Below are 17,690 nucleotides of genomic sequence, written 5' to 3'. Positions count from 1 at the left end.
CAGAGAAAAAGAATTTATGACTCCTTTATCAGAAGAAACAAAATTCTTCCTGCCTCGCTCAGCCCTGAAGACAACACGGGATTAAGAAGAAGACGTTGACACTGATCAGAGTTGTTTTGACAGAATTTATGCATCATGTATGAGATATAGGAATATGCAACAGACTATTGCTTTTAAGGGTTAATTCTTTGTTCCCAAGGCATGCTTTTCGTGCCTTAGTGCCCGAGAGCATCCAGAATCCATAATTCTTAGTTTTATTGTCCTCTATGGTCCTAACTCTGATTGTCTAAATTCTTATTGCTTTAATTTTTATTACTGTTTTTATCCTACTAAACTTTTAAAAAACTTAAAACAAGTGACTGGCATTTTCCACAATGGCTTAGAAACCCCTATTTCAGCAGCTTCGGGGCTGTGACAGCGATTTCAGGAGCTTTGGAGCCAAGAAATAGCAATTTTGGGGGCTCTGGGGCTCCAGAACTCTGTATGTTGGGAGGTTTTTGGCTCATAAAATAAAATAAAATAAAATAAAATAAAATAAAATAAAATAAAATAAAATAAAATAAATAAATAAAATGAAATAAAATAGGGATATCCAAGTCTCAAAGAAAGCAATTTAGGGATATTTTGAGCTCAGAAGCAGCAATTTAGAGAGATTTTGGGCTCAGAAAGAGCCATTTAAGGATATTTTAGTGTCTGAAGCACCAATGTAAGGAGCTGAGAAACACTAATTTAGGGAGGATTTAGGCTCAGAAATATAAAATTAAGGAATTTTTGATCTCCCAAATCAAAAAACTGTTAAAAATGCCAATCACTTGTGTTAAAATTTTAGAAGTTTAATAATAATTAAAATAGTAATAAAAATTAGGATAATAAGAGACAACAAAAACCTTGCACTCTGCCACAAAGCACACCTTGCTAACAAAGGATTGCCCCTTAAAAGCAATAGCCTGTTGCATATTCATATATCTCATACATTATTCAAACATTCCTTTGCAAACCAGGGTGTTTCTGTTCCATTTTAACTTCCCACCCTCATCCTGTAAATCAATTTTCTTGGCTCCTCAACATCTGAGCGTTCCCATAAGGAGGCAATAATTCTTTTCTTGGTATCTTGGTGTCTTGTTGCTGTTATCTGTATGTGAAGAATTTCTTGATTATCTTATCCATCCCTTGAGCTAGTTACAAAAAGTATCTCACATCACATAGTTTCTATTTTAATATTATGCTATAGCCTAAAAACTGTATTTACCACACTGCTTAAAAGAGATTAATACAGCACTACTCAAAAGAGATTAATAAAGCACTTTCTACCATAACAGATACAGTGTTCATTTTAACATTTGTGAAGAGACAATCCTGTAAGATTAATTTTTCACACCAAAGCAGGGGCAGGGGGTGAGGCAGCAGCGACTCGGCTCCCAGCAGGGCAGAGAGTGAAATGGAGGATTTGGGGGCTCACTTACATCAGCAATATGAATTAAGCATTTAAATTTTAGCTTGTGGAATTGTGTGTTGAATTTTAAACTTTTACTTAAAAAAACAAAGGTACAAAGGGCATAGGAAAATGTAAATTTCTGAAGCGTCTTGAGATAAAGAACAATACCGGGTGAAGAGTAAGGAATGCAAGAAACCTAGATAAGGAACTCCTCTGAATCCAAGCTGATCAAAATCAACAGATGTACTCAGATAAGCACCAAGGGACCAAAGCGCACGCACAAAGGAGAAAAGTTCAAAACTTCAATTATGGGCAAAATCAGGACCTTCAGACACAGAGATGTTAGGCTTGAGATGCTTGGTTTAGCCAATATATCAAGCAGTAATTAATTTTATTAATTAATATGGTAACATACGAGCAAAGACAGCGCTGGGTACAGTGGTGGGGGTTTCCCCCTCCAACTGCACACCGGTTGTTGGGCTTGTTGGCATTTATCAATCATATTCATGCATATTCATGAGCTTTTCCCAGTTTCTACATGACCTTTCGACAGTTTCCATTTCTACCTTTAACATCACAATTCTAGACTCCAGGATCGTAAATCTATGATGGTGATGTTTGGTTCCTTTCCAATTTCTATACCCTGTGGTGTACATCCCAGGTTGTGTGTCCAGATGGTGGGGTCCAGCTTCTATTTTCTGGGATCATTAATCCATGGTGGTGATGTCCAGCTTCCCCTTTCAAAGTCACTAATCAGCAATCTCGATGTCCATCTTCCTTCTCCAGGAGCTTGAAATGGGGTCACTTCCCATTCTGTTAAAATTCTTTGTACGTTCTAAAGCTACAGTTTAAAATCCTTAGTACTAAGCAACATTCTAAGGTTATCATTCAAAAAGTCCTTATTACAAAACACCTTAAGAATTATAATTTTTATTTGCAAACAAAAGATTGGTTCAAAAGCCTTCTTCCATGCTTTCCTCAGTTGTTTATCAGAACTTACCTTTATAGCTGTCCCATGGCCGTGTTCCACGCATTTCATAACCACAACTGCACAGGTTGCCTTTATTTACCTGACACGAAACACAACTTTGTATTTCACAGAGACCACTGAAAGACCCCCGTGCCACCACCACCGTGAACAACGAAGCCCCAGAAGGGCGTGGACCTATTTAGCATGCGAAGTGAGGATGAAGTGAGGGTTGAACATGCATGGAAAGGTTGGGCAATGTATTGCGTATGGAACACCTCGGTGAATAAAGATGTGGCTCAGACCAGAGCTCGGGGCACAAGTTTTCACGAGAGCTATCTCGCTTGTGCTGGGCGCTGAGAATACATACCCACTTCATACCTACACAAGGTTGTGGAGTCTGTTTATTCTGCACATCGCTTCAAGAGAGGCAGGCTCAGGATGCTGGACAACCAAGGAAATGGTGACCAGTCCCTCTTTTAGCGAGTAGGAGTTGATAAGGTCCCAACTCGGTGCTGCTCCAGCGAGCAGAGGTTCCCCCCACAGCAGAAGCAGCAGCTCTAGGCTGGGTTATGGTGGTGGCAGTGAATTCCTTTCCCCCAGCAGCAGCCCCGACCGTCCTCCTCCGAAGCCCAGAGACAGAGGGAGCAGCTGCCCTCATCCCTGGCCTTTAGCTCATCCCCGCTCTCGGGGCATCTCCCCCTCGCAGAGAAACTCCCAGACAAGAGAAGTGTGACCAGATCCCCTCCTCTCCCGAGCTTGGTCGCTCCTTTTGTTCCTTCAGAGCAGTGGAGTTCCAGCGACAGCTCGGACGCCAGCACGGGGTCATCCCACACCGCCGAGTGTGCACCAGGCTCAGCGGGGTCTTTCCCCCCCTGATTCCACCAAGCCTCTTCCTTGGCCGTGGTTCTGCTGGATAGTAGGATGTAACATTCACATTCTGTAGACACAGAGACATAATTCTGTCTCTCAAGATTTCGTAGAAAAGCACAAAGAGAAGAAGAGAAAACAACCTTTATCGCTACTCCTTTGTTTTCCCCATGTCGAATGTGGTCAAGAGATTGTTTACCTGAAGTAATTACTTAATTAGATTCTAGTGAAAGTTGTTTAAGTTCAAAAACCAATCAGAACCAGCTGTGTCTGGGACTCTAAACAGAGAGTCACGAGTTTATTAATTAGATAAGTAAGTAAGAAGTAAGTATATAGAATAGTACAGTATCTCCTTAAATGGTATATTAATGTAATATAATATAGTTTTAATAAAGTTATCCTTCAGCCTTCTGATCAAGAAACAGACGTCATCATTTCTTCCCAGATCTGGGGTTCACCACTTTTTACTCCAGCAGGCAGGGACAGTGAGAATCTCGTTCATCCATTCAGTCACTGTTCAGGACCCTGCAGAAATGTCCTCAATTCCCCTCCAAGGGGACCTCAGCACAGCAGTGGCCTCACAGCTCTTCTCCCTCTGCTCAAGAATCCCCCACGGGGACATTCTGCTCTCTCCTCCATGGGCACCAAGCAGCAAAACTCCCGAGGAAAATCTTCCCCCGTGGATCCTGCGGCTCCTTGGCTGAGGTCCAGAGCAAACAACCAAGGCAGTGGCCTGAAGTGTTTTCCCAGCTGGCACACACTTATCTGCCGGATGCACATTGTCCCTGCGGAAAGAGAGGTGCAGAACCCTTCACTAATGGCCTGGAATGTTCAACAGCAATCACAGCCATGGACAGCTCTCGGGAACCACTGCACCGTGGATTTTCCTTCCTGGAAGGCCAAGACTGGGAATGTCCTGCTGGTGCCTCAGGGCCTGGCTGAACAGGGCTTGTCAGAGATGCTGCCAGGGCACCGACAGCCCTGCTCCTCACAGGGCACCTCTGTCACCCCGTCAGCTCCCGGGGCATTGCCCAAGCCTCAGCCCTGCCTGCAAGGTGATCAACAGGCGATCGGCGCTGCCCAGCGCTCCCAGTGTCTCCAGTGGCTGCACATCCCAATCACCTGCTGCCCTTGACTCCAAGTCCTCCCACATTCCTCTTTTCCCTGAGTCTGGGGTCCCGACGGCCCTGGAAGAGGGGTCGGTGCCCACCGCTGTTTCCTCAAAGTGCCAGAGCGGGAACAGGGGCAATTCTGCTGGGGCCCAATGGATTTTGGCATGGACTCAGCTCTGGGCTGGCCAAAGGGAAAGCTCTGGGAGGGAAGGGGCAGCAGGAGATGGGTATGTTAAAAATTGTGTGAGGTTCTGACTCAGGGAAGAAATTATGATGATTGGCTCTAGATTAGAAGGTTGAAGGGTAGCTTTATTAAAGCGAAACAATATTACTTTCCTATGCTATTTAAAGAGATACTATTCTATTCTACATACTTACTTACTTAACTAGCTAATTAATAAACTCGTGACTCTGCTGGGAGTCCGAGACACAGTTGAATTTGATTGATCATTGAACTGAAAGAAATTTTATTCAATTTAATCACGCAATCACTTCAGGCAAACAATCTCCATGCCACATTCAACTTTGGAAAACAAACAAGCAGAGATAAAGATTGTTTTCTCTTCTTCTCTCTGTGCTTCTCCTGAAAGAAAGAATTATGTCTCTCTGTCCAGAGAATGTGAATGTCACAGATGGGGGAGCTGGCTCTGGAGGCTCTAGGGGGATGGATTGTGTTGGACTGGGGGCTGTCCCCACCAGGGTCCATCTGCTCTCAGCCACCCCATGCACAGACCACCCTGCACCAGGCAGTCCCAGAAAGGCCAAGACTGGGAATGTCCTGCTGGTGCCTCAGGGCCTGGCTGAACAGGGCTTGTCAGAGATGCTGCCAGGGCACCGACAGCCCTGCTCCTCACAGGGCACCTCTGTCACCCCGTCAGCTCCGAGGGGCTGCCTGGGGACAGGTGCCCACTCCCCCATGGCCCCTGGCACGGGCCCATCCTGCTCAGGGCCAGCGCTGGCCTTGGCTCAGGGCCAGGGCCATGGCCCAGGTGCTCTGGGAGGGCTCAGGGGCTGCAGGTGTGACAGGATGAGGGGCAGGGCAGGGCACGTTCCCCTCTGGACACTGCTCTGGGGATGGAGCTGGGACGGGTCTGGCACCTGCAGGGAAAGGGATCTGGGGCTGTGCGGATGTGGGAATTGTCACCGCTGAGCCATGGCCCAGGCCTCAGCCTTGGCTGCAGGTGATCAGCATGGCCCAGGGCTCCCAGTGTCCCCAGGACGGGAGATGCCGATGCCCCAGCTGATGACATGTCCCTGGTTCCCCTTGTTCCCCACATGTTGGGTTTGGGGCCGGGCTCCGCTCTGGGCTGTCCCACAGGGAAAGCTCTGGGAGGGAAGGGGCAGCAGGAGATGGGGGATCTGGCTCTGGGGGCTGTGGGAGGATGGATTGTGTTGCACTGGGGGCTGTCCCCACAGGGTCCCCAGGTGCCTTTGGCTCCCTGCCTGCCCCCCTGCCCCCCCAGGTGCCTGGGCCCCTCCAGGGGCAGCTGCCCCGGGCAGGAAGCTGGAGGGATGCCGGGCAAGGGGGCTGGACCCGTGCCACAGCTGGGCTGGGGTGGACTCTGGGCCAGGGCTGGGCTTGTGGCCAGGGCTGGGGGCTGTGCCAAGCCGGGCTTTGGCCTGGGGGCTGGCAGGGAGGGTGCAGGGAGGAGTCCCGGCAGGGATAAAGGTGCTCCTCACCTGCTGCAGCCTCACCCAGCGCTGCCCGGAGCCAGAGGAAGATGAAGGTGGCTCTGCTCAGCGTGGCCCTGCTCTTCTCCATCCTGCTGTGCCCCCCGGCTCAGGCCCAGGTGAGGCACCCGCCAAACGCTGTCCCCACACCCTGCCCTTTCTGGCCTCCCACCCCACCCTTTCGCTCCCTCCTCTGTGGCCCATTCAGGGTCCCCAGCCGCCCTCCCACTGACCATTCCCAAGGCCTTTCCTTCCATGGCCCCCTCCATCCTTTGCCTTTCTTCCTGGCCTCGGCAGAGGGGTCCCCCTGGACAATTCCCTGACTCACCCCCACTGCCACAGCATCTCCCAGTCCCGTGGGTTTTGTCCCCTCCCGTCCTCGTCCTTCTGTCCCCACCAAGCCCCTGCCCTGCACTCCCATGGCCCTGCACCGCAATTCCTTTCTCCTGCCCTGGGCCTTACACCCTGCTCCTCCCACACCCCAGCCCTGTCCCCTGGGCCCTCAGCTGAGCCCAGATCAGTGACTTTGGGTCTCCCCCACCTCAAAAAGATCTCCTGGGAGTCCCTGAATTCCCATCCCTCTGCCCCCACCCTGCTCCCTGCACCCGTGTCCCCCCACAGCCCGACAAGGTCCAGTCCAGTCCCTGCCTTTGTTCTCCTTCCCAGGCACCCCCGGAAGAAACCCAAGATGATCTCGTGAAGGTGAGTGGGGTGCTGGCATTGGAGGGCATCCCCTCAGGGGGCTGGGGGACAGTTCAGTTCCCCCTTCCCTTGCTGGCACCTGGGACATCCCCGTGACCAGTGAGGTCTCCTGGTCTCTCTGCAGGTGGATTTAGACGATGGGGACGTGGATGTGGACGTGCCTCTGGTGGGTACCACGAGTTCTGCCGGGCTCAGACCCTCCCCTTGCATGGCCACCAGAGCCCAGGCCATCCCAGTTTGTCCCAGCCCATCCCAGTGCCCCCAGTGTGTCTCTAATGCTGCCCTTGTCCCCAGGACGAACTGGATGAAAGGGTGAAGGAACTTCTGCGGCAGAAGCGCGCCGTGGCTGCCTCTCTGAGGGTCTAGGTGAGCTGTGCCTGCAGGGACAGGGCTGGGGACAAAGCCCATCCATGGCCCAGCAGGAAACACCAGTGGTCACCTTCTGGGCTTTGTCTTTCAGGGTCAGAAGGAGCGGTGTCCTTTTCCTCTCCAGGGGCATGAGGAGATGATCATCCCTGGAGGAACCCCCTGAACCCTCTGAGCCCTGGGCCATTTCCCCTGAATAATCAAGCATCAATAATCAATAAACCCTTTCAGCATAGCTTTGCTCTGTGTCTGTGTGTGTCCATGCCTCTGGATTCCTCCCTGTCCAGTGGTCCAGGGAAGTCAGGCCAGGCCTGGGCTCTGCTTCCTTGGCACAGCCCGTGCTCTCCCCCAGACAAATTGTGTGTTGGGAGTTGTGCAGGCTCCAGGGGGAGTGGGTTGAGTAGGTTGGTGGGCGTGCAGGTGCTGAGAAAGCCTGCAGCTCGCCATGAGTGTTGTAGGAATGGCCTGGTTGAAGAAAAAATATAAATTCAAAAAGAGGTTTCTTTTAAAATATTTTTTTTCCAAAAGTCTCTATTCACTCCAAAGTATGTAATGGTTCAAAAAAATCTTAATATGTCAAAAGCATGTTGAAATTATTTATTGGTCTTGCAATCTGGTTCCCTGGTGGGATTGGGTCTGTCTGCAGGGCTCTGCAGGGCTGTGGGGTCTCCTCGCTGAGGGGCCCTACACGGTCACCTGTAGTGCCTGGCCACGGTGGGGTAGAGCCACCACGGCGTCCTGGAAAAGGGCAAGTGCTTCTCCCTGGCTCTGGGCTCACTCTTGGCCGCCGGATCCATCGGCTCCAGCAGGACTTGGGTGAATTTCGGGCCGGGCCGGGTGGATCAGTTGTCCCCGGCCGTCCTGGGAGCTCACCAGGGGCTCGGTCGCGTTCCCTGACTCCAGCTCCAGCACTGAAGGAGCCGCTGGTGCCGGCAGCACCCCGGGGAAGCCTCACAGCAGAGCTGGCACAGGGCATTGCCCGGGCAGAGGGGCAGGGAAAATGTCTTGGCCACGAGCCGCAGAATGGCCAGAAACCCCCTGGCGCAGGAGTTCCCCTCCCCAGCAGGTTTGAGGCAGATTCGGGTCGCATCCCTGCTGTCCTGGCAGGGAAATTCTGGGCACAGAGCACAGAGGGTTCTTCTCCATGGGGCTCCCAGGTAACACCGAGATGCTGTGGGGGAGCTGAGCCCTGCCTGAGGGCAGCCCTAGCCCAGCAGGAGCTCGGCTGACACCGAGCTGCAGGCCATGGCTATCTCAGCGGCAATGCCGTGCCAGGAGTGGGGAACAGCTTCCCCTCAAATAGGGAGAGCTGAACCTTAGAGCCACTTGCTCTCCTGCTGGAACGGTGTCGGCGTCAGGGGGTGGACAAAACAGTCGAGGGAGGCCTTTGGTGTGAGATTCTGAAGAAAGTTCATTCATCAAAGGGATCTGGGACCGAAGAGCCCCACCCTAGTATGCTCAGGATTTTATCCAGCACCTGAACCGGTTGTAGTAGATAGGGACAGGCGAACGGAAGATTTCGGGATGTGATGGAAAGCAAAAACCCTTCCCCCTCACCCTGCAACACGTTCTCTATTACACCCAGAACATGTAACCACACTTAACCCAGCAGTTTTTCACTCCTTACTAACCCTAGAGACCCTACCTTCTCCCCCTGACGTAGCAAAGTCCCCCGAGGCTATTTAACGCCATGAGATAAGATAATAATCACCATTTGACCATCCACCACATTGGCGTCAGTGTGTGTTGGTGGCCCAAGTGGCCTGTGCGAGACCAGGCTGCCGTGCTGTTCCTTGCAACCAGGTCACCTTGCCTGCCCCTGAAGGCAACATATCTGGTGTTGAAACCCGGGAGGATTCACTCTGGTAGCGGGTGTCGCCTGGACGAGAGACAACGGCTGGAGCGATGAGACCGAATTACCGCTGGGGGAGTCGTCCCCAGACCCGTGGTTTGTCTTCGACGCCATCGCAAAGGTCGTGAGTGTGATTCATAAGCAGTGGGGTATTAAGTGCAGACTCAAGGACTTTTATCTTGCTATCACGAGGCTCCTTGAGCTTGGGGCAATTGAACGTTCCGTGGATATATTACATCCGGAGGTATGGGAGAAATGCACAGCCATGCTGGCTGAGGACATGAAATCCTCAGGCAGTGGCAGAAGCCTTAAGGTGTGGGGCAGAGTAGAGAAAGCCCTTCGTGGAGTATTAGAAGAACAGGAGACATGGAGCACAGCGCGTACGTGTTTATTGTTTACAACCAAGCTAGGGGTAGGAGCAGCAACACAAACCGCCCCTGAGGGCGATCGGCCCGAGAGCGGGGATCCAGGGGGGCCTGACGTGTCACCCCCCTCCCCAAGCCAAATCCCAAACCTCCCCATGGAACCTTCCCAAAAATCTGTGGGTTCCCCATCCGTCCCGCCACCGCTGGTCAGCAATTCGACGCCGGAGGTGCAGCAGCACGTGGAATCCTTTTGGCAGGGACTGGCGAAGGAGGCCACAAACGCAGAAACCGGGGCTCAGGAAGAGATCCGAGCCGTGCCATACCCGTACCCTGCTGGAAATGGCACTGGCAGCCAAGGAGATGGGTGGGGTGTGGGCAGCCTCAGCACGAAAAGCCTGGAGGCGCGGGGTTTTACGAATGCGAGTATGCGGGAGAAAGAGAAGGAGAATGGCAGAGGGCTCGGAGCCAATTGGCATCCGTGCCGGACGCTACTACCATTTAAGGGAGAAACCCTCCCCTGCAGGAGGCAGGGCGAGCCCGGGGGGCAGAAGCGGTGCCACCCCCGATGGGAGGAACGGGGCCAGAGCCGCACAAAAAAGCACCAAAGCCCGAAAGTGCGCTGGCACTTGACTTCTGGCTCTGAGTCCAGCAGCACCAGCTCCACCAGCTTGGAAGAGCTGACAGAAACTGACTGGGACTCAGAAACGGAGATAGCAGAACCAACGCAATCTGAAACAAAAATGAATAAAGCTTTAAGCCACACCGAAAGGCAATTACAATACGAACCAGCCCAGCTTACCGACTGGGGAAAAATAAAAATAGCTTGTGCTGAATGGGCCCCCACGGTCACTGTTCAAGCTTTCCCGGTGAGGGTCACTGGGCCAGAGGAGAATCAACAAAGAATATATACTCCGTTAAACCCCAAAGACATACAGACAATCGTCAAAGCAATTTCAGAGAAAGAGATTAACTCGGCCATGGTCTCCACACTCATCAACCGTCTCTTTGGTAATGACGAGTTGCTCCCCTTTGATATTACACAAATAGGTCGCATGATGTTTGGCAGTACAGGAATTATTGTGCTTAGACAGGAATGGAAAGATAGCTGTACAAGGCTACTAGAGCAGGCATCTGGGGCAAGGCAACCACTGCACGGCTCGAGCTTATCCAGGCTGATGGGAAAACATGATGATATGATCACGCCTCTGCAACAAGCCACATAGATGCAGGCTGAGGAGGTCAAGGCGACCACTTGGGCTGCTAGGGAGGCTATTCGTGCCGCCTCTCTAGTCATGGCCAAGCCGTCGCCGTGGTCCACCGTGAGGCAGGCGGAGAGTAAAAGCTTCACGCAGTTTGTGGATCGCCTGCAGGCAGCGATAGACTCCTCTACCCTGCCTGTGGAAGCAAAGGGCCCCATGGTAGATGACTGCTTGTGCCAGCAGTGCAACTCTGTCACCAAGGATATCTTACGTTCCCTGCCAGTCAGAGCCAGCCTGGCTGACATGATCAGGCATGTAGTAAGGGAAGAGCACTTAACACCCATTCAGGCAGCCATCCACACCCTGACCAGCGCAATGGCATGCTTCAAGTGTGGTGAGGCAGGTCACATCGCGGTGAGCTGTCCCCAGCCGGTACGGCAGCCCGCCACGGCATCCCACCCCAAGCACGCTCGAGAGGAGCCTGTTGGGGCTGTGGGAAGAAGGGACACCTCGCCATGGACTGCAGGTCCTGACCCCAGGGAAATGGGAAAGGGAGGGGGCGCGCGGGCTGCACTCAGCCTCCTCCCACAGTGAATGCAAGGCGGCCCATCTATGGCAAACCCCAGTGGGGCGGGGGGCCCTTCTACCCCAAAACCTTGCCCTCAAAGGTCACCAACACCCCGACCGGTCACGTAGATGCCTTCCAGATAGGCCACTTAGCCGATTCAGACCCGAAACAAATCTTTTGCATGCTAAAAGCTACCTTTCTATCCTTGAACAAATCCAACCCGAACCAAACCAATTCCTGCTGGCTTTACTACGATGTAAAATCCCCTTTCTATGAAGGGATTGCTCTAAACACCCCCTTCAGCTACTCCAGAACTGATGCCCCCAACCAGTGCAGATAGGACACTCCCCGCAGAGGAATCACCCTGAGTCAAATCACAGGACAAGGCAAATGTTTTGGCAATGCAACCTTAGCAAAGCGGAAAGGCAACCTCTGCACCGAAGTTGTCAAGCCCAACAGAAAGATCAATAAGTGGGTGGTCCCATCCATGTCTGGGATGTGGGTTTGTCAGCAATCTGGGGTGAGTCCTTGTGTGTTCCTTGCCAAATTTAATGACTCTATTGACTTCTGTGTCCAAGTTCTGATTGTTCCTAGGGTCCTGTACCACTCAGATGAAGAGGTATACCACCTTTTTGAAGAACCCGGCAGGCTCCACAAAAGAGAAATAATCACAGGTATAACTATCGCAATGCTGCTCGGCCTGGGAGCAGCTGACACAGCCACGGGTGTCTCAGCCCTCGCGACCCGACACCAAGGACTTTCTCAGCTGCAAATGACCGTCGATGAAGACTTGCAGAGGATCGAAAAATCCATCTCCTATCTAGAGAAATCAGTCTCTTCGCTTTCAGAAGTAGTTTTACAGAATAGGCGAGGACTGGACCTCTTGTTCATGCAACAAGGAGGACTGTGTGCAGCCTTGAAAGAGGAATGCTGCTTTTATGCAGACCATACGGGAGTCATTAAAGACTCCATGGCAGAACTCCAAGATAGAATGGCTCAGAGAAAGAAAGACAGGGAAACCCAGCAGAGCTGGTTCGAATCCTGTTTCAATCAATCACCTTGGCTCACCACTTTAATTTCCGCCCTGGTAGGTCCACTGGCAATACTGCTTCTAGCTGTTACCTTAGGACCATGCCTGCTGAACAAGCTGCTCTCGTTTGTTCAGGCCTGTCTAGAACAGGCGAACATTCTGTTTGTAGGCCAGCAACAAATGCTGTAAACCAAAAACGGAAAACACAGTCGCAAAAACCTTCTAAACTCGCCTTGAGAGAATTACTCAGGTTTACCAAACCCCTTTTTCCTTACCAAGTTACAAGTTTGTACCTCACTGCAGTGCCTATATCTATGACTATCTCATTTTATGGATGAAAAGGAGGGGGGAGATGTAGTAGATAGGGACAGGCGAATGGAAGATCTGGAGATGTGACGGAAAGAAAGATCCCTTCCCCCTCTCCTCCTACAGCACTTTATCTATTGCCCCAAAGAATGTAACCACATCTAACCCAGTAGTTTTCCACTCCTGAATGACACTAGAGACCCTACCAACACCCCCCGACGTAGCAAAGTCCCCTGAGACTATTTAAACCCATGAGACAAGATAATAAAGGCCTTTCGACCGTCCACCACATTGGTGTTGGCGTGTATTGTTGGCCAAGTAGCCCGGGCAAAGCCGGGCTGCCGTGCTGTTCCTTGCAACCAGGTCGCCTTGCCTTCCCCTGAAGGCAACATGAGGCTTGGTTATGTTTTGAACAAAGTACTACTCAAGTAGGTTTGGTTGACTTAGAGAAAGAGAAAGACATAAGAAAAACCATTGCAGAGCAAAATTATTGGGAGATAACCTGAGGTGAGGATCTATTATAGACCATAGCACAGACTGCCGAAGGGGAAGATTGCTGCCACTCCTGTGAGGACGGATCCCCCGGCTCTGCCTGCACGTGAAGCGGACAAAGCTGCACTTCCTCCTCCTCGGCGTCCCTCTGGGAAGCAGCAGTGGAGTGTGCACAGCCTGTCGGGCCCCCAACCCCAAGAGCTGATCTCTTTAAAAAAAGGCATTTTAAAGGAGAACCACCTCCTGCCCATTTATTACAATGGTGAAACTGTTCTATGGGTTTAAGGCAGAGATACACTGTCGAACATAGATGATAGGTATTGACACGATATTGTAAATAGATTGTATGTAACTTTTGATATAAAATGTGAATCCTACCCGAGGCAGCAGGCAGAACACCATAGCCTGCTTGTTAGACGGAGTTTGACAGGTCAAAGAAAGAATGTTATAGATAAGAAAAAACCAACAACCTTGAGAAGCCAATCCTGTGCATTTAAGACTCCTTCTTTGGCTGCATGGACTAGGAAACAAAGACTTTTACACTCTTGGGGTCATCCCAGCACAACAGGCCCCGAGAGGCAGCATCAGGGGGCACACGTGGGCTGTGCCACCAGCGCCTTTCCCTGGAGAAGGAAAAATCCAGCCCTTCCCTGCTGAGACAGCGGTTGAGAGCAGAGGGAAAACTCATCCTTCCTGAAAGGCTGCACAACCATAGGAAGACATTCTGCCAAAATGAGACAGAGCTCTGAGGGAAGCAGGCACGTTCCCATGGCGACCAGTCCAACTGCACCAGGAGCCTCCACGTGTGTCCACATTGTTCTCCCCGGGCTGTTGGCACGTGGCCAGTGGTTGTCCAATGACATCCCCCTGACTGGCATTGTTCTCCAGGAAGCCTGGAGCTCTCCTTGGCCAAAGTTCCCCAACGCGAACCCTGCAGAAATGTCCTCAATTCCCCTCCAAGGGGACCTCAGCACAGCAGTGACCTCACAGCTCTTCTCCCTCTGCTCAAGAATCCCCCACGGGGACATTCTGCTCTCTCCTCCATGGGCACCAAGCAGCAAAACTCCCGAGGAAAATCTTCCCCCGTGGATCCTGCGGCTCCTTGGCTGAGGTCCAGAGCAAACAACCAAGGCAGTGGCCTGAAGTGTTTTCCCAGCTGGCCCACACTTCTCTGCCGGATGCACATTGTCCCTGCGGAAAGAGAGGTGCAGAACCCTTCACTAATGGCCTGGAATGTCCAACAGCAATCTCAGCCATGGACAGCTCTCGGGAACCACTGCACCGTGGATTTTCCTTCCTGGAAGGCCAAGACTGGGAATGTCCTGCTGGTGCCTCAGGGCCTGGCTGAACAGGGCTTGTCAGAGATGCTGCCAGGGCACCGACAGCCCTGCTCCTCACAGGGCACCTCTGTCACCCCGTCAGCTCCGAGGGGCTGCCTGGGGACAGGTGCCCACTCCCCCATGGCCCCTGGCACGGGCCCATCCTGCCCAGGGCCAGCGCTGGCCTTGGCTCAGGGCCAGGGCCATGGCCCAGGTGCTCTGGGAGGGCTCAGGGGCTGCAGGTGTGACAGGATGAGGGGCAGGGCAGGGCACGTTCCCCTCTGGACACTGCTCTGGGGATGGAGCTGGGACGGGTCTGGCACCTGCAGGGAAAGGGATCTGGGGCTGTGCGGATGTGGGAATTGTCACCGCTGAGCCATGGCCCAGGCCTCAGCCTTGGCTGCAGGTGATCAGCATGGCCCAGGGCTCCCAGTGTCCCCGGGACGGGAGATGCCGATGCCCCAGCTGATGACATGTCCCTGGTTCCCCTTGTTCCCCACATGTTGGGTTTGGGGCCGGGCTCCGCTCTGGGCTGTCCCACAGGGAAAGCTCTGGGAGGGAAGGGGCAGCAGGAGATGGGGGATCTGGCTCTGGGGGCTGTGGGAGGATGGATTGTGTTGCACTGGGGGCTGTCCCCACAGGGTCCCCAGGTGCCTTTGGCTCCCTGCCTGCCCCCCTGCCCCCCCAGGTGCCTGGGCCCCTCCAGGGGCAGCTGCCCCGGGCAGGAAGCTGGAGGGATGCCGGGCAAGGGGGCTGGACCCGTGCCACAGCTGGGCTGGGGTGGACTCTGGGCCAGGGCTGGGCTTGTGGCCAGGGCTGGGGGCTGTGCCAAGCCGGGCTTTGGCCTGGGGGCTGGCAGGGAGGGTGCAGGGAGGAGTCCCGGCAGGGATAAAGGTGCTCCTCACCTGCTGCAGCCTCACCCAGCGCTGCCCGGAGCCAGAGGAAGATGAAGGTGGCTGTGCTCAGCGTGGCCCTGCTCTTCTCCATCCTGCTGTGCCCCCCGGCTCAGGCCCAGGTGAGGCACCCGCCAAACGCTGTCCCCACACCCTGCCCTTTCTGGCCTCCCACCCCACCCTTTCGCTCCCTCCTCTGTGGCCCATTCAGGGTCCCCAGCCGCCCTCCCACTGACCATTCCCAAGGCCTTTCCTTCCATGGCCCCCCTCCATCCTTTGCCTTTCTTCCCGGCCTCGGCAGAGGGGTCCCCCTGGACAATTCCCTGACTCACCCCCACTGCCACAGCATCTCCCAGTCCCGTGGGTTTTGTCCCCTCCCATCCTCGTCCTTCTGTCCCCACCAAGCCCCTGCCCTGCACTCCCATGGCCCTGCACCGCAATTCCTTTCTCCTGCCCTGGGCCTTACACCCTGCTCCTCCCACACCCCAGCCCTGTCCCCTGGGCCCTCAGCTGAGCCCACATCAGTGACTTTGGGTCTCCCCCACCTCAAAAAGATCTCCTGGGAGTCCCTGAATTCCCATCCCTCTGCCCCCACCCTGCTCCCTGCACTCGTGTCTCCCCACAGCCCGACAAGGTCCAGTCCAGTCCCTGCCTTTGTTCTCCTTCCCAGGCACCCCTGGAAGAAAGCCAAGATGATCTCGTGAAGGTGAGTGGGGTGCTGGCATTGGAGGGCATCCCCTCAGGGGGCTGGGGGGCAGTTCAGCTCCCCCCATCCCATGCTGGCACCTGGGACATCCCCGTGACCAGCGAGGTCTCCTGGTCTCTCTGCAGGTGGATTTAGGCGATGGGGACGTGGATGTGGACGTGCCTCTGGTGGGTACCACGAGTTCTGCCGGGCTCAGACCCTCCCCTTGCATGGCCACCAGAGCCCAGGCCATCCCAGTTTGTCCCAGCCCATCCCAGTGCCCCCAGTGTGTCTCTAACGCTGCCCTTGTCCCCAGGAAAATCTGGATGAAAGGGTGAAGGAACTTCTGCGGCTGAAGCGCGCCGTGGCTGCCTCTCTGAGGGTCTAGGTGAGCTGTGCCTGCAGGGACAGGGCTGGGGACAAAGCCCATCCATGGCCCAGCAGGAAACACCAGTGGTCACCTTCTGGGCTTTGTCTTTCAGGGTCAGAAGGAGCGGTGTCCTTTTCCTCTCCAGGGGCATGAGGAGATGATCATCCCTGGAGGAACCCCCTGAACCCTCTGAGCCCTGGGCCATTTCCCTTGAATAATCAAGCATCAATAATCAATAAACCCTTTCAGCATAGCTTTGCTCTCTGTCTGTGTGTGTCCATGCCTCTGGATTTCCCCCTGTCCAGTGGTCCAGGGAAGTCAGGCCAGGTCTGGGCTCTGCTGCCTTGGCACAGCCCGTGCTCTCCGCCAGACAAATTGTGTGTTGGGAGTTGTGCAGGCTCCAGGGGGAGTGGGTTGAGTAGGTTGGTGGGCTTGCAGGTGCTGAGAATGACTGCGGCTCGCCATGAGTGTTGTAGGAATGGCCTGGGTTGAAAAGGAAAAAAATAAATTCAAAAGAAGGTTTCCTTTAAACTTTTTTACCCCAAAATTCTTTATTCAATCCAAAGAATTTAACGGTTCAAAAAAATCTTAATATGTCAAAAGCATGTTGAAATTATTTATTGGTCTTGCAATCTGGTTCCCTGGTGGGATTGGGTCTGTCTGCACGACTCTGCAGGGCTGTGGGGTCTCCTCGCTGAGGGGCCCTACACGGTCACCTGTAGTGCCTGGCCACGGTGGGGTAGAGCCACCACGGCGTCCTGGAAAAGGGCGAGTGCTTCTCCCTGGCTCTGGGCTCACTCTTGGCCGCCGGATCCATCAGCTCCAGCAGGACTTGGCTGAATTTCGGGCCGGGCCGGGTGGATCAGTTGTCCCCGGCCGTCCTGGGAGCTCACCAGGGGCTCGGTCGCGTTCCCTGACTCCAGCTCCAGCACTGAAGGAGCCGCTGGTGCTGGCAGCACCCCGGGGAAGCCTCACAGCAGAGCTGGCACAGGGCATTGCCCGGGCAGAGGGGCAGGGAAAATGTCTTGGCCACGAGCCGCAGAATGGCCAGAAACCCCCTGGCGCAGGAGTTCCCCTCCCCAGCAGGTTTGAGGCAGATTCGGGTCGCATCCCTGCTGTCCTGGCAGGGAAATTCTGAGCACAGGGCACAGAGGGGTCTTCTCCACAGGGCTCCCAGGGAACCCCGAGATGCTGTGGGGGAGCTGAGCCCTGCCTGAGGGCAGCCCCAGCCCAGCAGGTGCCCGGCTGACACCGAGCTGCAGGCCATGGCTATCTCAGCGGCAATGCCGTGCCAGGAGTGGGGAACAGCTTCCCTCAAATAGGGAGAGCTGAACCTTAGAGCCACTTGCTCTCCTGCTGGAACGGTGTCGGTGTCAGGGGGCGGACAAAACAGTCGAGGGAGGCCTTTGGTGTGAGATTCTGAAGAAAGTTCATTCATCAAAGGGATCTGGGACTGAAGAGCACCACCTTAGTATGCTCAGGATTTTA

The 17,690-nt window shown here is 53.8% G+C and overlaps 2 long non-coding RNA genes across 3 annotated transcripts; both read left to right on the top strand.

Annotated features, from left to right (window-relative positions):
• Nucleotides 1-2,398: 2,398 nt before the first annotated feature.
• On the top strand, nt 2,399-7,358 carry LOC146764659 (uncharacterized). Its single transcript, XR_014950678.1, has 6 exons — nt 2,399-2,616; nt 6,074-6,174; nt 6,722-6,757; nt 6,882-6,923; nt 7,052-7,123; nt 7,218-7,358. It is a non-coding gene; the product is annotated as an uncharacterized LOC146764659 (long non-coding RNA).
• Nucleotides 7,359-14,431: 7,073 nt separating this feature from the next.
• LOC146764658 (uncharacterized) lies at nt 14,432-16,455 on the top strand. Of its 2 annotated transcripts, none has more exons than XR_014950677.1 (5): nt 14,432-15,269; nt 15,818-15,853; nt 15,979-16,020; nt 16,149-16,220; nt 16,315-16,455. It is a non-coding gene; the product is annotated as an uncharacterized LOC146764658 (long non-coding RNA). The 2 variants fall into 2 exon arrangements; XR_014950676.1 differs by having other exon boundaries at nt 14,434-15,269; nt 15,773-15,853.
• The last annotated feature ends 1,235 nt before the right edge of the window (nt 16,456-17,690 follow it).

This window comes from Lonchura striata, chromosome 32, assembly GCF_050655825.1.
Source record: "Lonchura striata isolate lonStrDom1 chromosome 32, ASM5065582v1, whole genome shotgun sequence".
Classification (NCBI taxonomy): domain Eukaryota; kingdom Metazoa; phylum Chordata; class Aves; order Passeriformes; family Estrildidae; genus Lonchura; species Lonchura striata.
Note: the sequence above shows the minus strand (reverse complement) of the source record. Positions and strands in the feature narration are given on the sequence as shown.